Here is a 23288-nt window from a genome sequence, read left to right on the forward strand (position 1 = left end):
CACTGACAGATGGCACAGAGATGGGGATTGCAAGGCACAGCAGGGACAAAAAGAGAGATAGTCAAATAAGATAAAGATGAATTTTTTTTTTTTTACTGTAGGAGAAAACTGCTTGGAAAGATCAGGAGTGAGACCAGCAGCATTTGCTGTGTATATTCTGAGTGAAATAGAAATTGTATTTGAGATCTAGGCTATGTTTAAAGACAATGAAATTTGCCTCAGACACAAGTCCCAACACTTTTATCATTATCTCCCTTTAAATCTATTTCACTCTTTTCTTGTAGTATTTTTGCACAAATGAAAGAAGAGCTTCTGGGTCCTCCTCTCTTCCCCCTGTTCTCTTGTTAATGCCTCCCTCCATGCAAACCTCTGCACGCTTCTAGGAAGGTGGATGCAAAGTGCTGAAGCAAAACAAGGTGTGATGTTCTTGAGAAGTCTCTGGTCTCCTGAGCAGCTTCTTGTGAGATTTATAACTCCAAAGGATTGACTATAAATAAATAAAACCTTTCAACACCTTCTAGCTCCTGGGAAACAAAGTCCAAAAGATACTGAGTTTTGCTTACCACTTCCTCCTGCCAGGGTTATCAGAGGGTTTGCTGTCTATTCAGTCCTGTCATGCCACCTGCCTCTTGCATTCTGTCTCCAGCAACCACAGCAATATCCTGTCTCTTCTGCTACTCATCCATCCAATATATCAGTGCATGGTAATGTAATGCTTGAGGATAATACCCTGGTATATCTTCTGACTTCTACATATGAGATTTGGTGTTTGCTACTTCTTTTTCTATTTGATATTGACTCTAGAAATTCTTACACAGACAGCAAATGCAGTTGTGAATTCAATCTTCAGATTTCTTTTTTTTCTTAGGGCACCTCTTTTCCTTAATTGCTTTTGCTTTGTTTGTTCAAATTAAATATTTATTGCATTTTAAAGAAGAATGAACTTTTGGGACAAGATAATAAAGGATTTATCTGATGATAAAACATGTAAATCTTTCCAGAAACTTCAGGAGGATTTTAATATTAATGCAGATCAAATATGGAAATATATGCAACTTGTGAATAGTTTTATAGAAACAGGAAGAGCTGTGGTGTCAGTGTAGGAATAATCCTTATTAGGATGACTTTCTGATATTGATAAGACAGGAGTACAGGATCTCTTTTTTTTCTCTTGCTTAAATCTCTTCATTCTTTTGTAAAAGTTCAGAAAAGAATGACAAGTGCTTTTCTTTTTTATGTTTTAATAAACTGCTGAATAAGTAATTACAGAAGAAACTACAGGGAATAAGTTTGTTGTGACAAGGAAAGAAAATTGATTGTCTAAGAAGTCCTCTCAGTTTCTAATAACCACGGGGTCAATCAGCAGTCCCACCCTATAGAAAAAAAATATAAATTATAGATAATTAGTATTTTGCTGGTTGACTATTTTGAAAAGCATAGCTGTCCCCCATGATAAGGTGCCCTTAGGATAATTCCTCCCTTCTCTTTGTATGAAGTATGAGGGACTAGTACTTAATATTCCTAATTTAATAAAACATAGTTATGAAGTTAATGTTTAAAATACTTAATTTTTAAAAATTTCTCATTTACTCTTTCCAAATCATTGAAACCATAGAATCTACTTAACAGCAAAAAACACCAGAATTTTTAAGTTTGGAGAAAAGTGAGAGGAGGAAATCAAGAGGTAAGATATGGGTGTATTCTCTACACAGCAATATTCTCAGTATCCTTTAAAAGTTTTAGAATTCCTTTCAAGAGTGAATCATGATAGAAGTATTGAAATCTCATAACCATTAAGGATGACCACTGAACTGGGGGTATATTGACATTCCTGCTTCATGCCTAAACAGATTATTCCCTTTTGGCATTTTCTGATCACCATGTTTATCACAGGGAAATCCCAGTTTGATTTGGCTTTCACACGTGCTCATAGTTTGTACCAATCAATTTAATGAGTGGGCATGATTGGAGAGGTTTGTGGTTGTAAAATGCACAAGATCAAGGACTTTATAAAATAAGTTAGGGTTTTCAGAAGGTCCTCAAAGACCTAAGTCCTTTGCAGTGTGAAGTTCAGGGCTCCAGTAATCAGAAATATGCTTAGTACAGAGAATTGCAGGGCAGTCACAGAATGCCCTGAGTTGCAAGGAACCTTAAGGATCATTTACTTCCAACTCCCGTGCCATGGCAGGGACACCTTTCACTAGATCAGGTTGCCCAAAGCCCAATCCAATCTGGCCTTGAACACTTCCAGGGATGGGGCATCCACAACTCCTCTGGGCAGCTAGTTCCAGTTCCTCACCACCCTCACAGTAAAGAATTTCTTCCTAATATCTAATCTAAGCCTGCCCTCTTTTAGTGTAAAGCCATTTTCCCCTTGTTCTATCACTACATGTCCTTGTGATTAGTCCTTCTGCTGCTTTCTTGTAGTCCCCTTTATGGACTGGAAGGCTGCTGTAAGGTCTTCTTGAAGCCTTCTTTTTTCCAGGCTGAGCAACCCAACTCTTTCAGTCTGACTTCATAGGAGGAATGTTTCAGCCCTCTGATCACTGTAGTAGCCCTCCTCTGAAGCTGTCTAACAGGTCGGTGTCCTTCTTAATTTGGGTGCTCCAGAGTTGGATGCAGTAATCCAGGTGGAATCTCAGGAGAATGCAATAAAGGAAAGGGTCACTCTACAGAGATTCTGCCTTTCAGTGTTATGTCTCTTTACAGACTGTGTTCCCTAGCATGAAATCTTTCAAGATTCATTGTTGTGTTTAGAAGCATGGAATAACTGGTGAATAGCCCAGAGATCCAGAGATCACCTTATTCTTCTAACACCCTCAGTAATCTATCTGTTCTCAGGCTTAACAATACCATATTGAATAAGTTTTCAAATTTGCCCAACATGATGATTTTGCAAGGCTACATATGAAACTCATTTGTGCTGCCCTCTGAAGTAATTCTGAAAACACCCTGCTCCCATTCATCATTCAGCATGCAGGTTTCTTTCACTTACTGTATTCTAGGATGTGCTCTCAGCTAACTAGTGAAAAACCTCTGTAGGAGGTTTTGCTCATTAGAGAAGCGATTTAATGCTAAAGAAATATTTTGCTTTCTATTTTAAAATGTCTTTTTGAATAAATAGTGTACAGATTTTCCTGAGATGTGCTTTGAGCTGCTTGGAAAATGAAGAACAGAACCTTTCACTAAAATTAATGGGAAAGTTCAGTGAAATTTGGATTAGACTCCAATGATAAAGCAATCTGAAACAGAAACATCATTAAAAGATACTAGTAATGGAACTGTGAGCTTATTTGTCTGAAAAACAGCTTGCGAGTTAATAAGTAATGAATTACTGCTAAGAAGTACATCTGTCTCTTAAGAGAAAAATGTCTTGTGGAATGCATTGTACATCTGTACTGATGAAATCATTAAAATGAGTACCTTTGAGATAGGAGTATATGTCATGAAGATGACCAAGCAAACATTGGATTAGGGGACTTTTATGCTAATTAAATGATGGACACACAGAAAAGAGAAAAATTGTTAATATATGCTAAACACAAAAAATCTAGAAGACCATCTGATTCATTCTATCAGAGAGAAAACATGTCTGCTTAATTAAGGGCTGTAATATTGTATGCATGCTTGCAAGCAGTGATAAGGTAGCTAATCTAGCTTTTCCTGAGGTGCGCTCTGTCTTTTTAGTGCTTAAATTTTGGCCTTAAGATTCCCCTAATGTTGCTGTTTGTATGGGATTGTTTCTCTGTTGCTGGCACATAACCGATTCCCTGAGAGATAGATGCACCTCCAAATAGCAACTGCTTGTCAGGAAGACAGTTTTTCATACCTGGCTTTAATGCAGACCTTTATTTTACAGACAGGTTTCTCAGAGGCTTGCGCTGTCTTATTTTTAATGACTAAAAAAAAAAGCTGGATGAGTGGGAAATGCTGTCATGCAGGCGATCCAGATGAGACTGGGACAACATCGCATTTGAATAACCACCCGAGAGATCCGTCAAGCTGAGCTGAGACATGCCTCAGCAGCCTCGGCTCAAAATCCAGCCCTGGGATGGAGGGTGAGACGCAGGAGTGCCCACAGCCTGCGTGTGCCTTGGCTCCTCTCTGCAGTGCTGCTGCCTGGGAGAGCGCTGGCGTTGGCAGGGCGCCGTCCCGCAGAGGAGCTCAATTGTGCCTCTGCTGTACTGCAGGAACATATGGCTCAACGCCTACGGGAAAGTATCAGGGACGGAATCTTGCAGCAGTAACATAAACATTATTTTGCATGAAGTAAAATCAATATTTGTTGTCTGAGCGTCTTCCCAGGATTTCAAAGCCAAGTGTTGGTAGATTTCACTAAGTTTGGGGTATTTGTTTCCATTTATTTCCCAGTCAACATTTGTTTTTATGGGGAAGCTGCAATTTTCAGGGTTGTGTTTGTGGACCGCCCCTGGATGTACATACAGACTGGGGAATGCAGTCCCATGAGAGGGACCTGGGGGTTCTGGCAAGTTGAACATGAGCCAACAGTGCTATGGCAGCCAGGAGGGCCAAGCATGTCCTCAGGGGCATCAGGCACAGCATCACCAGCTGGGCAAGGGAGGGGATTGTCCTGCTCTGCACTGGGGCAGCCTCACCTTAAGTGCCGGGGGCAGTTTTGGGTGGCACAATACATAAAAGACATTAAACCATTGGGGACCTTAATGGCCTTCTCCAAAGGAGGGCCATGAGGATGGTGAAAGGTTGGAGGTGAAGCTGTATGAGGAGCTGCTGAGGTCACTTGGTCTGTTTAGTCCAGAGGAGACTGAGGGGAGACCTCACTCACTGCTGTCACAACTTCCTTGTGAGGGGAAGAGGAGGCACAGGCACTGATCTCTTCTCTGTGGTCACCAGTGACAGGGAATGGCCAAGGGAATGGCCAGAAATTGTGTCAGGGGACGTTTAGGTTGGGTATTAGAAAAAGGTTCTTCACCCAGAAGAGTGGTTGGGCACTGGAACAGGCTCATCAGGGAAGTGTCACTGTACCAAGCCTGACAGAGCTTGAGAGATATTTGGATGATGCTCTTTGGCACATGGTGTGACTTGTGGGGATGGTGCTGTGCAGGGCCATGAGCAGGACTCAATGATCCTTGTGTGTTCCTTTCAACTCAACATATTCTGTGATTCTGTGATACAAATTTTGCTCCTAATCGTTGCCCATATAACATGTTGGGCTGATGGATATCTGCCCCATAGAAATTCAAGTGCCAAAAATTCAAAGCAAAGCTGGCGCCTTCCTTACAAAGCTCTCTCCCCCCCTTTTTTTTTTCATTTAAGTATATTTCTGTAGGACCAAGGAAGGCTCCCACAAGCTTTGCAGTGGTAAACTTGTATTAGTAGTGATTACTGATCCCAGAGATGTGAATTGTGAAATTGGTGCACATTGTACCAAAATTCATTATTATTTTCATTTTAAATGTCCACATCTCAAAAAGAAAAATTCTTTGTATGGAACAACTTACATGAGTAAGTGAACCTTGATGTGGGTCCCATGGAAGAGGTCAGAGAGCTGCTCTTGGTGGTGAACTGTCACCAACAAAGCAGCCAAAGTGATCTGATTCTCTGTGCTTGAGCCATACATGTTTTCCCAAACAGATTAGCGCTGATTAGCAATGAATTACCAAGCGTGAAATGAGTTTCTTGGCTTCTAGCCACTGGACACATAGAAAGAATGTATCTGCAGGAGGAGGAAAATGAGTATCCAGGGCTGCATAAAACACTTGGATGTGTTTGTTGTTGCAGGCTATTGCCAGCTCAGAGTAAGTGTAGTCATTGCCAGTTAAATAAAACACCTCTCTCCTTACAGTAAGCATATTGCTTACTAAAAACAGGATCTTTTAAATAATGTCTTTCTGCTTATCTATGGTCTTTGAATATATTTTTTGCTGAATAGGAGCACAGTATTTGAGCACTTCTGTCATGCATAAGCAATCTGCTCTTTAGACAGTGATGCTTACTTAAAATGCTGATGTTGATGATGCTGAAAACGTGGGGTGAGGGAAACTCAGGTCCCGTCTTGAAGAGGCTTGCTTCTTTAAGAGAAGGTAAAAGATGAATTAATCACTTAGCAGCAATTTAGAGCACAAGTAAGCAGTTGGAGTACTTTTAAGAGAGATATTAATAAAAAGCCACTTGTTTCTGGCAGTTCAAAAAGAGGGAAATTGGTCCACCTGATGATGAAGAAGAAAATCAGTGAGATGGTTGGTCTGTTAGGCTGTGGCCTCTGCTCTGAAATGAAAGGACTCTTGCCTTATTTCACTGATGACAGGATGAGGGTTGAGGCTTCTCTTTGCCAGCAGGAACATGCAAACCGCATCCTCAACCCTTCAGCCAGTTTGTGTTAGTAATTCTAAGCAGTCTGATGCTAGGCACAGTATCTCCACAGTTAGCAGGTGTATTATTACTTTAATTATCTTTAACTACTAGGCATGCTGTGATACTAGGCATTGAGAGGTTCAAATATACAGTAGGTCTGATAAAAACTGTTTGTCTTGAATAGATTCAAATGCTTGGGTTTTTTTTTGCATAGAAGAGCTAATTTTTGTTACTAATTTGCTACTCATAATCTTGGCTATACAGGCTAATTAATTCTCCAGAAGTCTTATGGTTGACACCTGAAAAAAAAAGGTAAAAATATAGATGGTGTCCTACATTTGCTTACCAAAAGGAGACTGATATTTATAAAAGGGAAAAAAATCCAATATTTTAACTGTTGTATGAAACTAGATAAAAAGTGGATAAAAACCTAATTCCTATGCATTGAACAGAAAGGTGAATATTTATTTCTAATTTTTGTATCTGTCTCCAAAGGGAGTACTTGCACTCTAATGAGGAAAAGGAGGGGAAATTGGTTATTCAATACTTTACTTTTTTAAAAAGAATTTTCCTTTTGTCTTTTGCAAGCAGACATTATAACAGAAATCTCACTGAATTGCTCAAATTTCAAACCAAAATTTTCTGGTAAAATAATTAATATAATCTAGCACACATTCACTCATCTCTGTTTCTTCTCTTTATATATTCATTTTCTATGGCTGCCTTCTTTACCACTTCCCAAATATTTTCCTTTCTTGGTTGTATTTTGTTTTTTATCCCCCCTTTGGTTTGAAGCTGCTCAGAAGTGTGTGTCAGTAGTATTAACTCCCACCTTAAAATTCCAGCCTCCTGGTGTCTAGTTTTTAAAAGCAATGGACTAATGAGAAAAAGATGCATGGATTCAGCTTTTTATTTATTCCTCACTGTGAATCCCAAGCCATGTGATGCACCTGTGCATGCTGGCTTTACTGTAAGATTCTCAGACACTTACTGTACTGGTAGGATGTTTCTAGACAAATACATATCTTGCAGGTGTAGCACTGTTTTCTCAGAGGTTTCCTGAAGGGTTATAAAGAGCATCCATGCTGGGCAATGCACCAATGTTCAGATGATTTTGAGGCATTCAGATGTCAGTGGTTAGCACTCACTTGCCTTTAAGTGAATGCATTCCAAGGAATTTGTCATCTCTCTGTTTTCAGCAATATTATAAACACAGCCTTGCATGGATCTCTTGGCATAGGAGGGTGTACTTGGAGCAGTGTGTTCATTGAAGATTCTTTTTCACTCTTCAGCCTTGTGTGGATCTTTAGCGACCTGCAATATGCTTCCTCTTTCTCTAATCTTCTGAGAGAGTCAGCAGGCACAAACTGTACTGAGAAAATTATACTACACCACATTCTGAAACTGTAGGTTTGATTTCAGCCTGTCTGGTGGGACTGCTGCTAAAAGTCAGCATCTAAGGGAGCAGCTCATTTGAATTCTGGATGTACACACAAGTTAATACGAATGTGCTCAGAAACTGAAGGCTGATATATCAAAGCCACCGTTCAACACCACCTCAGGAATGTTCCTAATAGTGCAACCATTTTTTCCTTTCACTTCTGTCAAATTTATCAATGTCTGATGTCACTCTTTCACAAAGAGGCAGCCTATTAATATGTATAAAGTAAAAATAAAAGTTCATCCCTATGCATTAACATTTACTCATGGCAATTATGCCTGAGCTTATTAAATTCATATGTCCCCCTCTTTTTCTTTCTTTCCATTCCAACCCTACAGAAAGTAGTACCAGATTTATCTATTTTTATTATTCTCTATGTGTGTGTACCCCTGTATCTGTGTTTTTATGTGCATTATCTATACATCTCTATATATACTTCAGCACTGAGGACTGAATAAATTTACCCACTTTTTGTATCTTACTGCTTGAGCATTTCCCAAGAAAACTAATGACTGCTTACCTGGAGCTAGACTGAGTTATTAGGCAGGCACATAACTGTACTGCCCCAGGAAGTATACATGAAAGGAATTGGACCTGAGAGCAGGAGTTTGTCCTGCCTCTCCCTCCTCGTTTGTGAAGTGCACTTCTCCTTTTTTCACGTGCCTTTTTACTTCTCGTTTTTTCACGTGCCTTTTTCTGCTGTTAATTTTCCTGTGCATTGGGGCAGCATGTAGGAGAGGGAACCAAGCAGCTTTCGCCTCTCACCCCCTCTCTTGGGGCTACAGTCCCTCTCTGCTGAGCCCAGATGATCCCTGTAGCCTGGGGATGTCCCTGTGCTAGGCTCTGCCAGAGAAGGGGCAATTTGATCTCTGCATAGAGACAGCCATGAGGTTAAATGCTGCACGCTTCCTTGCATGGAATGTTCACCTAGATTCTCCCCAAGAGGATCATCTCCTTGTCCCTGACCTTTGCTGCTTCCTGCAGGGTGGGATGGGGCTGCATGCCCTCAGTGCCTGGCATTTGGCTGTCCCGCTGTGGGTTTAGGACACAAGGGTGGGTGAAGGGAGAGCGTGCAGGATCTCACAGGGTTTGTGTCTGCACTCTCCCCACCTGTAGCTGGAGGATGCTATGGCACAAGTTGGGGTTTGCACTAGTTTTGGTGGAAACCAACAGTTTAAGCCACTGAATGAGGAACTTTGGTGAAGAGGCCATGTGTAGGGTGAAATTTTGCTGCAAATTCAGGGAGCGCCTCAAGGTAGGTTCCCACAAAGGGGCTGTAAGTCCAATTCTCATTCTTGGATTGATGCAGCCTGCAAACACCCTCCTTCAGCTGGGCTGGCCACTTTCTGAGGGACTGGAGCAGGTGAAGTGAGAAGATGGGGGTCATAAGATAGAGGGGAGATTATATCCTAATGCTATGTAATTTTCCAGACTGCTCCTCTGGCAGGGATATTATAACACAATTAAATCCCCCTTCATCCCATTCCAGCTCCACACTGGGAACTGAAACCTGCAAATAAGTCCTTGTATGTATTGAACTGAAACCTGAAAATGAGTCTTTGTATGGACTTTAATTTCAGGGATGCAACTGTTTTCTTCCACTCTCTGACAGGGTGAGATAGAAGAGGAAAGACCAAAGAAACTAGACTCCTATTCCAAGGAATAAGTTCAAAAAAGAGCTACTATTGCAGTAATCACCACAAGTACCTAGAGGCTATAGTCAGGGTTGGAAGGATGCTCCTTTGATGTTTTCCTAAAATAAATACAAACATTTTTCACTCTTTTAAGCTGAGTCAACAAAAGAGCAGCTAACTGCTCTGTTAGCTAAAATATCCCCAACACTACTTTGGTCACTTTTTCTTCTGCCATGGCTTAAATTGCAGGTTAAATATTATCTTCATTTGTTCTCTTAGATATTGACTGGAAATTAGAGGCCAGAGGAGAGAAGAGAAGCAAACCCCATGGCTTTAAAAAGGACAAGAATTTGGTTCTTGTTGACTTGTCTTCAGTCCTCTCCTGGCAGCAGCCTCAATACTTGCATTTTTGGTTGCTCAAAGTGCAATAAACAAGCAGCATTCCCTGGCAGGAGGCTTCTCAGAGTGGACAGCTATGTCCTAGACATCACCCCTTGCCTGGTGACAGCCACACTTGTCTGACACTTTGTGCTGGTGACTCCTGTGCTACATTGCCAAGCCCTGCTGGCTTTCCTGAACTCTGACTGAGAACCCTGAGATGATTCAGTCCAGCAGCCAGCTGTCGTCAATAACAACTGCATTTACCATTATTAAAATTAGCTTGTTTTCTTCAAAGTAACACTTGTCTATGTGTTTCTGTTTATGTGACTAACAACACAATTAACTTTTATTTTGTCCACATCTGTAAATTTACACGGCTGCTGAAGCCCCTGTGAGCTGGGGGTGATTTATAAGCGCTTTGTGCCACTTGCCTGTCCCACTCAGTAGGAAACTATAACCTAACCCTGTCCCTAATGGCATTAAAAGGTCCAATTAATCAAAAAAAGGGGTCAGTTAATATTCTCCACACGTAAGTGCTGAACATCAGAATAATTTGCTCTCTTGTGGTTGGCATCCCATCATTTTGTGGTTTAGTTAAAAAGGAAATTGGCAGGACAGCCACAAGTGTACACCATGGGATTGCTCCACGGATTTGGGGCAGCTGTTATATCTGCTGCAGAGAAATGTTTTCTCTGCTGAAAGAGTTTTTTAAAATAAATAGACAAGTTAGTAGGGAGTAAAATTTTCTTTTTGTGGTTTGAGAAACTTTCTTTCTTTTTACTTCAAAGACTTAAGTGGCACGAGGGAATCCCCTAGCAGCCATAGGCCCTGGGAATTAAATTTTCTCCATCTGTTCCCTAGTCCCTGAGCAACATAGAACAAATCCTACTATCATATATCTCTTTAAGCAGCCTCCTGTGGAAAGAGTGAAGCTTGATTAGTGCATGTGCATATGATTGCCTGCCCACATTTATAAAACTGGCCACTAAGAGAAATGTTGGCTCAATATTCATTACATCCTGAAGCTCTCTGCACTGTATACATGACAAGGTAATATTTCCACAGCAGGAGGCAATGTGGGAAACAGGGGTTGAGATAGTCTTACCTGAAACCAAATCAATTAATTTGCTCTACAGTTCTCAAAAAGGTCCTTCTCTTAATAAAAGGCTGACCAGGCTTCAGGTCTTGTGTTTGACCAGTGCTCTACAGATGACCTGGGACAGTTTACTGGCAGATGCAGTCTTCCTAGGAATGCCTTCAGAGTACCATTTAAATGCTGTTTATAAAGTAGTAACTGTGATTTTTCTAACTGAAGTTGTCTTGAAATTTTTTCATCAGCTGTTCTTTGAATTGGGAATATTTTCTTTCCAGAAAATGCCATTATAAAAGTGAGTTACTTTGTTCTTTCAGCTTTCTGGTGAGTAATTAAAATAGGTTTTCATCTATTTGTGTGTTTTCTGTCTGAAGCTGCCAGGAACTTAGGGCAGGTTTACATCCCAGGCTGTTTTGTCTGTGTCTAAATGCTAATGTCTCATTTTGTTTAACACGCCACTGGAGTTTTTCTGGAGCTGAGACCTTTCTGTAACACTCAGTTTCAAGAGGTCTGGCCTTGCTTATGGCTGAATATGGCTCATTTTGTATCTGACTGAGACCATTTGGTACAGTGGTGGTTTAATTTTAAGATTTTCGATACTTGTTTAGAAAAAGCTTTTGGGATATGCCTGCATCCTCTGTTCCTTATTCACTCAGCTGCTCTTTCTCATTCACCTTTGAATTCCCAATAATGTGATCCATGTGTGTAGACTATGTTTTATGGATGAAACGGATTGGCAAATTAAGCTACCTGGCTATGGAATTTAATTCCTTGAAGTGCAGTTCTGTGTCTTTCATTCCAGTGCAGAAAGCGGAAATTTATAACAGACATTAATAGATTTGAGATATTGCAGGGCAGATATATTTTTATAAGAGGTGCCCTAATAATGAAGAGTTTCAAAAAGACCATTTTTGCAGAATTTATTATTGTTGTCTGGACACAGCTCAGCCTAACATTTGTTTAATAGTTTGGGGTTCTTTTAGGGATATGACCAAAAAATAAAAATGAACTTCATAAACAACCATTAAAAATTTAGAAATTGAGGATCTGAAGTTGTTTGTACAAAAGTTTTCAAAGGGCTTAATTTGTGAATTTTTAAATTAGTAAATATCTTTACTCTAATTTTGATCAAGAATGGGATTGTCAAATGTTATAAACTAGTTATAAATAATTTTCATATGCAACTGTCTCTACACCAAAATAAAAAAATACTTGTATTTTATTACACCAATTTTTATTTTAAAAGTTAATTTAAAATTAAAACAGTGTGGTATTCTAATCAATGCAACATATGTATGGCTATTTTCAGGTAAATCCTGTGCTTAAAAATAACCAAAATGCCAGTGATTCTAATTATACACTACTATTGTCTACAAGCTATTTAGCGGATAAATGGCTGGACAACTTTCTGTCAGAGGGATATTGAGAGTGGAGAAGGTGGAGACCTTATTGCAGTCTGCAGCTTCCCCAGGAGAGGGTCCAGAGGGACAGGCGCTGATGTCTCCTCTGGTGACCAATGTAGGGACCCAAGGGAATGTCCTGAAGCTGTGCCAGGGAGGTTTAGGCTGGATATTAGGAAAAGATTCTTCACCCAGAAGGAAGTTGGGCACTGGAACAGGGTCCCAAGGGCAGTGGTCACAGCCCAAGCCTGACAGAGTTCAAGAAGCATTTAAACAATGCTCTGAGGCACGTAGTGTGTTTCTTGGGGTGTCTTGTGCAGAGCCAGGAGTTGGACTTTAATTATCTTTGTGTGTTCCCTCTAACTCAGCATATTCTGTATTTTATGATTCCATTCAATTTTTCTGTCTTGTTTTTGGGTCTGTCACTTAATGACAATCTAGCAACCTTTTCCTGAATGAAAACCAACATATCCATGCTCATCATAACTAGCAGCAGAACCGTAGTGTCTTTGGTCTCCAAGAGCTGAAAGCAGCCCACTGTGCTAAACACTGTGCAAACACTGCACAGGTGCAAATGTAGCTCTAGAAGGAGCGTCCTCACATTCAAGTGAGTTAAGATCTGGACACTGGCAACAATAAAATGGCTAAACCATCATCAGACTCTCTCCTTTTCTGATAAAGTGAACATCAGTGTCACAAAGATTCATTGTGACTCAGCTGTCCAGTTCTACAGTGCCTAAGGGGCAACGCTGGGCCTCACCCAGGTCATTGGTGGCAGCTCTACTGGCCTTGAAATCATCAATAAAAATATATTAATTCCTTATGAAACTAGCTGTTTCTTGATTTTCCGGCCTCTTTCCCTCAAAATTTTCAATGAGTTTGTAAGAGAAGATGGCAATAAAAAATACTTGGATGGATTGTTCTAGTAATAGCTTGTAATATATTTAATGATTCTTTTCATTTTCTGAATAGCATTTAAGGTAAAATCTCATTCCAGACTTACACTGTTCTGCTCTTAGTGCTGTTTCTATTTTACAGCAAGTTCTTCTTGTAACAAAATCTATTTTATGAGGGTAGCTTCATAAAGGAGTTATGTTTTCATTTGCAGTTTGTTAAATTATGGCAGTTTCTGCATCTAACTGCTAAGGAATGGGAGCCTTTTATTTGGCTACAGTTTTAGATAAATACATTATTTATAAAAATAAGCATTTCTCCTTATAATGTACCAGGAAATACTTTGCATAATCCCCAACTTCTTGCAGAAATCCAAACGTGATTCATTTCCTTTTCACAGGTTTTGATGGAGTAAGAACATGAGAAAGCTGATTCAAAATACACCCTCTGAGGCCAAACTTGACCTGTTCTCAAACACTTCTTCTCGGCTCAAAGAGGCTGATCCACAGGGACTGATGTCAAAGGAAGGTGCTCAGGGACCAGGGCCTGGGATGCTGAATATGGCACTTTTTCAAGGTGAAACAGCAACACAGAAGGAAGATATTTTTAAAGTAAAAGTACTTGCCTGATTCTCCTGTCACTGCTCAATGACATGCATTTATGTATACTATTTAAAGCTGTGTTAAATGCAAAAATATGTGCAGTCTGTGACACTCAGCTCAATAGATATTAAAAGATCCCGGTCTGTGGTAGTCATTTAACTTGCTCTTTAAGACTTTTGCAACTGTTTCACGTTTTCTGTGCCTTTTTAGTGTGCGAGATGAAAGATGCGTTGTGGTGATAGCTCAGAGAGCTATCCTTTTTTCCTCTTCCCCTTCTCCTTCCTCCCCCCTCACCTTTCTCTGCCCCCTATCCCTTCCCTCCTCTTCTCTTCCCACTTTTTAAAAGGAAGGAGGACTGGTTATTTTCATTATTATTTTATACCAACACTGAGTTGAAAACATTTGTAGTTGTTTAAGTACTTAAGGAGGATCTGCCTCTTACCTCCGGGTAAGACAGTAAATTCTTCCATGTGTTGACTTCATCTGTTATCCCTACCCATTTTCCACATGCCTGAGGGATATTTACTCAGACAGACTCTCTCTGTACTGGAGAAATCTCCGGCGAAGGTCAGCCAGACAAGCAGCACTTACTCAGGATGGGTGTGTATGTGTGAACGGCAGGTCAGTGACATGTGCTGGGGAAAGAAAGTGGGAGCAGCCCTTTCCTCTTCAGCTCCCTCATGAGAGTAACCCTGGCTTCAGAACTGAAGAGCCTCCCCTGCTCTGCCATCGGCACTCCAAGCGGCACTGAGAGTGAGGTCCTCCTCAAAACCTGATTCAAGGTCTTCATTCTCCAAACCTTTGAAACCCTAGTTTTTGCTAATTGAAAGAGTAAAAGCTGGGCCAAATCATGCAATGGGGGATGAGATATCTGGTGTGTTCGCTCAAATGCTCTGGTGCAGACCCAGAGTTTGGCATCCAGTAAGGGGTCTACAGACTGACGACTCCTGGGGCTTGCATCTGTATTTCAATTCTCTCCTGATGTTCTGCCTTTTCCTCCCTGAGCCAGAAGTCAAATTCAGCTGGCAGGTGAACATGAATCCCTACAAAATGGCATGTGATACGTACAGTCACAAGGTGGGGGGCAAGCTGCAAAGGTGAACATATGAGATTGTTTTTATGGGGAGGAGGGAACCTGACATATGGAGAATTCGTGCAAATTGCGTAAGTCACTTTGAGCAAATGAGACTTGCCTTTCCCCATGACCTCTGAGTGCTAGGAAAGCTCTCCCTAACCACAAAGCTCAATATTCAAATGTCAGTCCTTCCCTTACAACTAATTCCCCTTAACAGGGTTATATATGTGAATAGCCTCACTGGGATCAAAGGAGTTACTTACCTGCATGCAGTGTCAGGCACACACATTTGCAGGATCAGGCCCTCCAGGCACACAGCAGCTTTCATTGCCCTGCGTGTTGCTCAGGCACAATCTGATGTCAATTAAGGAAAGTGAAGAGAAGCATATGCTTACATGGCAAGAGTGCTGCAGAATGTTTTAAAGTGTGAAAGGTTTAAATCACACCAAGGCTATAAAAATCAGCTTTGTTTATGGACTGGTGCAGAGACCTATTGTACTTTGTATCGATCAATCCATTGAACACCTGGTTCAAAATGTTCAATTGAAAGCTGGGGAAAAGTGCTAAATTGAACAATCTAAGTAACCTGTGAACCTGACAGTCATAAATCAATGGAGATGTTACACACAGTTAACCCTAACCAGTTAGCAAGTTGTACCAATTATTCACTTTGTTACCTGGTTAGGAGCTAGTTCACCGTTTCAGAATTGTATTAATACAGAAAACATTTGTTCTGAGTGACCCTCAGTAAACAGTACCAGGTTCACTGAAGACTTTCTCCCCTGCATCTAGGCCAGAAAAACCTTGCCTGAAAATCATCTTGGAAAAAAGGACATTTGAAATGAAGAGACAAGTTTACAAAAACTGCCAAATTTGGGGGCCTTAAAAAGTGTGACTACAAAAGATGAAGGATCCGCTTTTCAAATGTGCTTTATTCTGTGGGAAGGTTATTCACACCTGTATGGGCTCTGGCAGAAACTGACTTTTCTGATGCTAGTGCTGTTTTTGTTCACAGGTTCTTTGCAGACTTTGAAGGACTTCGATTTGCTGGCCCACTTTGTCTTTTATATGCCTGGCAACATTTGTCTTATTTTTTACTTCCTAAGGCAGTAAATATGCTGAATTTTTCAGGAAGGCTTATGAGAACTTCTTGTTTCTACTAAACCATTTTGCTTAGGGTGAATTGCACACACACCCCTAGCCCTCTATTAGATTTTACATTATGATTTCAGCTCAGACTGAAAGGGCTTCAATCACCTGGGTTACACATGTAACTTAAAAAAATAAAACTGGTGAGCTGTTTGCACTTTTTTTTTTCCTGTCCTTCTTGGGACATCTCAGACTTAGCAAAAAGCAGTATCCATGGTTTGGAATTTTCTTCAGCCAGCTTTTTCAAATCTCTTGGGTTTTAAATCCTGCAGATCTACTGATTTAAATTGCTATTTAACATTCTCCTGATTTACTGGAATGAACAGCAGTGCATTGTTCTCTTATAGGAGAACTGATTTTCTGTTTTTCCTTCCAAGAGAGATCAGATTTATTTACACAATATACAAATTTTTGCATATATTATTAAGATGGCTACAGTTGTGTGTAGTCAAGACCACAAATCTTTCTTGTTATCCTTAACTCTGATGGAAAACCTTACTTCTTGCTTCCATCCTTATCAATTTTCTGTAGTTCTTATTTTCTGTCTAATTCATATTCTAATAAATGTCTTTTTTTTTTTTGGTGTAATTATTTTGATTTACATAGCTGTTTCACTTTTATGCAAGTCAACATTTAGTCCAGCTTTGACTCTTTTTTTTAAACCTCTGCTAAAATGTTTTTAAACACTTTCCAGTTATTATCCACATTTCCTGTCTAATTTCTTTCTCCCAAATGATTTAGCTCATAATTGTTTTCAGCTTTGCAAAATTGGCTCTTGCAATCCATCAAATATACATATTACTGCTCCAGACTTAATTCTGATTGTATATAAAAAACAGAAGCAAATCATGATCCCTTTTATCTAAACTACTGCTGATTCCTTAAGTCTACATCTATGATATTTTATTTTCATCTATAAAGATAAAATAATGTGATACAGCTTTCCAAAAATGTTGAATGCAGCACTTTTAAAGGAACTTATAATTTATGGCTTATTCCAGGGATATATTAATTTGGTGGCATGAAAACTCCAAACCATGCTGTTCATATCGAAGTGCTGACACTGCATGGTTTATTTTTCTTCTTGTTTTATGGATACTTACTTAAGGTGATAGTTTTTCCCTCTTCTTCTGATAATTACTTGTAGAAGGCATTAATAATGTACACAAAACCCCCATATTTTTTGTACCTCTTGTGTAACAGACCAAGTTGCAGACTAAGAATTACTTATGTCTTTGAGCCTATTTCCTAGTTTTATCATATTTCTTCTGCCCTATTTTCATGACTAAATGGAATTTAGAAGGAGAGAACTAGTTCCCCGAAGAATCTTTCCCAAGGAAAAGGAATGGATAACAAGTGGAATGTGTTAACAGTTCCACCCCAACTGATATTTTAAAAAGGGCAGAGTGCCTGTCTCATCTTTCCATGCTTTCTTGTTGCTCTCACCAATAGATTGCCAGATGGCAAGGTGGTTTAGAGAGTCAGGCTTCAGTATCACTTGTACCCTAGAATCCAGGAAACTGGTTCTTGAGTGGGAGACACTGCTAATTTTGGTGGTTCTAGGATCTGATGCTGTATTGTTACTGTTAACAGAAAAAGTAAGAAATTACAGCCAGCTTTCTGGCTTGAGATAGGCAAGATGATTTCATTTGGAGTTGTTTCCTGCTAGGGCTTTTTTAGAACACTCTGAAGCTACCTCACTTATGATTCTGTTCATCTTTGGTTTGTTTATGTTAAACATTTAAAATACACTTGTATATATTTAAATTTGAAACCTTATAATGTATTTTTTTGCAGTTATGAGTTCATCTTTCAAATTACATCAATGTTCAACAGAGTTAGTAATTTTAGTCACTTAGTGTTTCTCTTCAAAATCATCTGTTTTTCATAAAATGACCTTTTTCCTTCAGGACTGTCACTATAATTAATAACAATAAAAATCTATTTTTCTGTGGCCTCTAAATGCTCAGGCAAATGCATTTCTTGGAGAATGGAGATTTGTGAAATTACTTTTTTGGTGAAAAATGTAGGCTCTCCAGTGCCAAACGTTTTATGAATACACATCAGTATATATGACCCCAGTGCTTTTGCCTCATTTTATTTTTATTTCTTTCAAAACTTAACATAAACTGTCCTGCTCCTTTCAAAATAACAAAATATTCATCTGTTTGAAGAAAACTCTTCTCCCTGAAAATATTTCGTACCATCTTTTCCATTAGAAAACTAGTGTGCTCAGCATTGCCAACTGGATTAACTAATGAGATAGTAATGTGACACTCTCCTGCTTTCACAAGCATCTGGCCAAATGAGATCTGGGCAGACTAGCAATGATTTCTGTGGTGGCAATATTGTTGTGTCAGTGGGCATGGAGTGATGGACCAGTGGAAGGTGAAAAGATAAAACAGTGTCAGGTGACAGCCACATGGAACTTGTAGGCAATTGGGCCTGAAAAGCTTTGATGACCCTCACTGTACTCAGTGAGGCTGTGCTCCAAAGGGAGGGTGAGAATTTCACACACACTGCCTTCCTCATATCAAAGGATTGCAATGAGTTTTAAAAGCTGAGGCGATAGCGCGGTTAAGGGCATCACAGTGAGGGGCTGCCCTCTGTGCTCAAAGAGGTTTGTAGGAAGCCCTGGGCTGCAGCTGTTTGGGCAAGGAAATGTATTCATTCACTGCAAAATGGTGATGATTAAACTGCAGTTTTAGATGTAGGGCTTCCTCTGGTGATGCAAGAAATCCCACTAAGTGGATGACAGAGACTGGCCAGTGGATCAGGAAGGTTCATAGTAATGGTCTTTCTGTGGGACAGATCACTGAACACTGGCCTTTTCCAGCATCCACACTTTTGTAGGGTTAAAAACCTATGGCTCAAATTTTAGCAGAGCAGCCCAAATGAATTTATAAGGATTATTTCCAGTTCAAACTTTGCATGATCCTTTTCCTGTGATTGTTTGCCTATCCCCCTGTAGCAGTACAAGCTGTGGAAAAATATGAAGTTCTGGCAGATCACACCAGGAATAATGGCAGAGTGTAGGAGGACAGGACCACAACATCACTCTTCCTGCACTCATCCATCCCCTTGTATGAGTTTGCTTGTTATGCTGCTCACATACCAAATCAAAACTTGTTAATCTTCAGAAAACATGCTAATGCAGTGGGAGATTATCAGATGTATTGGGTCTGGGTGAGATGGAGTAAATTTCCCCAACAGCAACCCTCACAGTTCTGTGCTTTGTATTGGTAGCTAGAAAGGTGTTGAGAATAGACACCAGTGCTTTGGCTCACGCAGCATCAAATATGTCCAACACACAGCATCAATTCTATTCAACTTCTTTTAGCAAAAAGTTTTTTACAGAAAGGGTGATAAAGTACTGAAATCATCTGCCCTGGGAGAGTGTGGAGTCACCATCCCTGAATGTGTTTCAAAAGAGATTGGATGTGGCACTCAGTGCCATGGTTTAGATGAGGTGTTAGGGCATGGGTTGGACTTGAAGATCTTAAGGGTCTCTTCCAGCCTAGTGATTCTGTGATTCAGTGACACTGCAGTTCTGTGATTCTGTGAACATTCTTCTCTGACCAGTAGGTTGAGGGTGGGAAAGATTTTAGGAAGGGACACAGCTAGGACAGCTAAGCCAAGCTGACCAGAGGGGTATATCATACTTAGCAATAAAAGCTAAGAGAAAAGAGGAGAGGGAGCATTTATTATTACCCTTGTCTTCCAAAGAAAACACTATGCATACTGAAGTCCTGCTTCCCAGGAAGTGATTGGTCATTGTCTGCTCATGGGGAATAGAGAATAAATATTTTGTTTTCCTTTGCTTCCACCTAAGTGTTTGTTTTGTTAAAGTGACTTTGTCTTGATCCATTAGGTTATTTTTCATCTTATTTTCTTCCCCCCCATCCTGTTGACAAGGGGAGTGATAGAGTGGCTTGGTGGGCCCCTGACATCTAACCAGGGTCAGCCCATCACACCAGATCTGCAAAATACAGTCATGAGGTATGGATTGGGTCAGTGCAACTAAGCATTAACCAAATCACCTTCCAATGACTAACCCTGCTGGCTGATATCTAATTTACTTTCCCTTGTTTCACTTGCCATTGGATTCAGGACAGGATGCGATAGAGAACACTGTAAAATCAGATAATAATGTGATTTGAAAATGCAAAAGATATTCCATAAATAATCTGACTTGTGTAAGAGTCACTCTTGCTATGGGAATTAATTAACAATCAAGTCATGTCTGTGCTCCTTCCTAGTGGCTGCAGTAATCTTTTTGCTTGGTCCAAAGAGCTGAACATAAATAAGATTGCAACTAAGTGTATGGTGTGAAGGAGAATTTGGCATTTGGGAAAACAAATTTAAAGCAGCCCCAGAGTATCACTGTGAAGTTTTCCCTTTGCAAATGCTGTCACAGTTGGCAAAAAGGAATCAAGAGACATATTTACAATTTAAATGCAAGTTTGGTCATCGAGGACATTTTCTTCAGGTTGATGTGGATCAAATATGTCCACTGGGTTACAATGCTGAGACCACCCAAGCTTTTACTAGTGCTGTTGTTTACATAAAGAATTAGAAACAAACTTCTCTCCAATTAGAAAGCCAATATCTAATGAGACACTAATTTCTTATATACTCTATAGTCTAAATGTTAATAGCTTTGACCTCCTTCAGTTTAATCTTAATCTCTTTGACAGAGCAAGTGGACTTGGGGTTATATTTTACCAAATTGTTCCCTTTGTTTTCTTTCCCTCCCTCATATTTCCAACAGTGACTATGTCACATATTGCAGACCCAAATGAAAGGCTGTCTTCTTTTTCAATCAGTCATATCACTAAGTATATGAGCAGGAAAACCCTTGTGATTGACACTGCTTCAACAAAAGCAGACTCCGTTTGCAGACGATAAGAGGCAAAGTCATACAAGCAGTGTTTACAAAGCAGTGAAGGAGAGAAAAAAATTAATGATAAAAGGACTAATCTTATTGTTTTACTAGATGAGAGAATGGTTCTTTGTGTTTACTCTAGCAGAAACCGACAGATTGTCTCTCACCTCCCTTGTACACTTTTGGCAGCAAAATAATTTCCAGATTCTGTCTCAAATGCTGGCTGATGGATTAAAAAAAGGGCTCTGGAATGCCTGGGAAGCCCCAGAAAGCAGAGGAGTGCCTGCACATGACAGCATGGGCATGCACTACCTACAGCAATGCTGTGTAATTGAGTATTACCTCCCTTATGAGGGTGGAATGAGGTGTAATAGCAATGGGAGCAAGAGCCTTTAAAGGAAAAAGAAACAAAGCTATGTGAAAACAATGAACTGGCTGATCTGATGTGTTTTCTGTAGCATGGCAATCTCACTGCTATCAAGAACATTCTTTGTGATTTCTTCCCTCTAAGGGAGACCAGACCCATGTCAGCTCTAATCAAAAGGAGTCCCAGCTTTCAACCCACGTTCCTGATGCTGGAGTGCTTTTATGATAATATGGTCAGCACAGATCAATGCAGCACCATTGCCATTTCTTGGTGCCAAGTACTGGAGGGGAATGACTGGAACAGATTCACAGTTTGTGTTGGAAAGGACCTCTGGACATGACATGGCCTAAGTGCTGCCCAAAGAAAAGCTGACTTCAAATCTAGATTGCCCAGAGCACTTCTGGTATTCACTACTGGAAGGCAGCAGGGTGGCCCACTGTGTCTTTTCTCAGGACAGCACATCTGTACAGAAATCTGTTTTAACCATGTGTAATAGCTGCTATTGACTGCACAGGAGGCAGGACAGACAATTAAAATCCAGGACGATCTCAACAGGAGAAGGACAGGGTAACCTTGCTTTCCAGCTCCTCTGCTGTTCATTAGTTTCATGGCTTAATTCCTATCTCTTGCTAGCAGGGCCTGGCAGCTTTGTCCTTTCAGCAGCTGAAGTCACGCTGCCTCACCACCGTTCACCAAAGGTTGCTGAACAAGTGTTGCCAATTTCTTTCTCTTCAAGATGAAGCCTGCCAGCTCAGTTGTGTCCTTCAGTGAGGGTGAATGTCTGGCTGTGCAATAATCAGTAATAATCAGTGGCTGCAGTCTCTGTTGAGATGTGGAACGCTGCTCAGAGAGCAGGTGAAGCAATACAAGGCAAGACAAAACTCTTTTGATGATTATTCCCTAAAAGTATCTACCGAATATGTTCAGTGTGTTTGTCTAATCTTGCTGTCCCATAGGTAATGTGAGAATCTCAACCAGCACTGAGGGAATACCACACACCTCAGGTTTCATTGAAAGATTTAATTTCATCCCATTCTGCCTCACTAAAAAGACATTGACACTTTTTGAAAACATTACTTGAGTTAAAGAAGGTACTCTATTGGGAGAAAAAAATTGACTTACCAGGTGATGAAGCACATGCAATTTTAATGTTATCCAGAACAATTGCAAATGATGGCAAATAATATGGAGTTTCAAAATGAGGAAATCCAACAATGCCGTTCTTCCATATATTTCTGAGTTGTGCTCAATTTACTGGTGTTTAGCAAGTTCTCAAACATCAGCAGAGACACAGGAACTGTATTTACATATGCCTTTAGCTTATGGAAAATATGAATATATTTGGTTTACAGTGGAAGCGTCTTGTACTGTGTGCTAAGGTAAGTTAACATTTTAAATATATATTTATTTGTTGCTAGTAAATGCTTGCATATTGTATGCATTTAACATACCCACCACCACACAAGATGTAGAGTAATTTGTTAATTTGTGGTAGGATGATCAGGTGGCTGAGCTCTTTCTGACATTTGTGCTGTTTCAAACTCATGAGTTATTCTTGCAAACCTCCATGAATTAATAAATAAGGATCCTGGCAAACTACCCCTCAATGATTTTTCCATGGTATCTGCATTGACAAATAAAGCTGTGAAACATTTTGCTTTGTCAATTGCAAACAGTTACGGTGCTCCTCTGGTACATTAGTTAGAGTAATTTGGGTTTTAGAACAAAAATGAGTTTCTATAACACAGACACACAAAATGAATATCAGGGAAATCAATCAAAGTGTAATAAACTTTTATTAAAAAAAGACATCACTCTCTGGCAATTCATAAAACAAATCTCCAAATCTGTATAGACAGTACAAATAAACATAAAATGATTCTTTAAGGGCATAATGAAGGATTCTGTCAACAACAATAAGAAAACAAAGCATAGATCTATGTTTGTGAAAGAAATTGCACATTTTCTGTTTTTCAGAAGGCCTTTGGCACTTCTTTTTGAAAAAAAAAGAGTACAAGATGCAAGAAATGAGTT

The 23288-nt window shown here is 39.9% G+C and overlaps 1 long non-coding RNA gene across 2 annotated transcripts in view; it reads left to right on the forward strand.

Annotated features, from left to right (window-relative positions):
• LOC134416403 (uncharacterized) overlaps nt 1-18034 on the forward strand; it is a 152574-nt gene extending 134540 nt beyond the window's left edge. Inside the window, exons 4-5 of one of the 2 annotated variants that reach the window (XR_010027260.1) lie at nt 11128-11206; nt 13577-18034. This is a non-coding gene — a long non-coding RNA (uncharacterized LOC134416403). Of the gene's footprint in view, nt 1-3859; nt 6852-11127; nt 11207-13576 lie in introns of those variants that run through there. The other variant, XR_010027261.1, reaches the window with a different exon arrangement.
• Nucleotides 18035-23288: the final 5254 nt, after the last annotated feature.

This window comes from Melospiza melodia, chromosome 3 (assembly GCF_035770615.1).
Source record: "Melospiza melodia melodia isolate bMelMel2 chromosome 3, bMelMel2.pri, whole genome shotgun sequence".
Classification (NCBI taxonomy): domain Eukaryota; kingdom Metazoa; phylum Chordata; class Aves; order Passeriformes; family Passerellidae; genus Melospiza; species Melospiza melodia.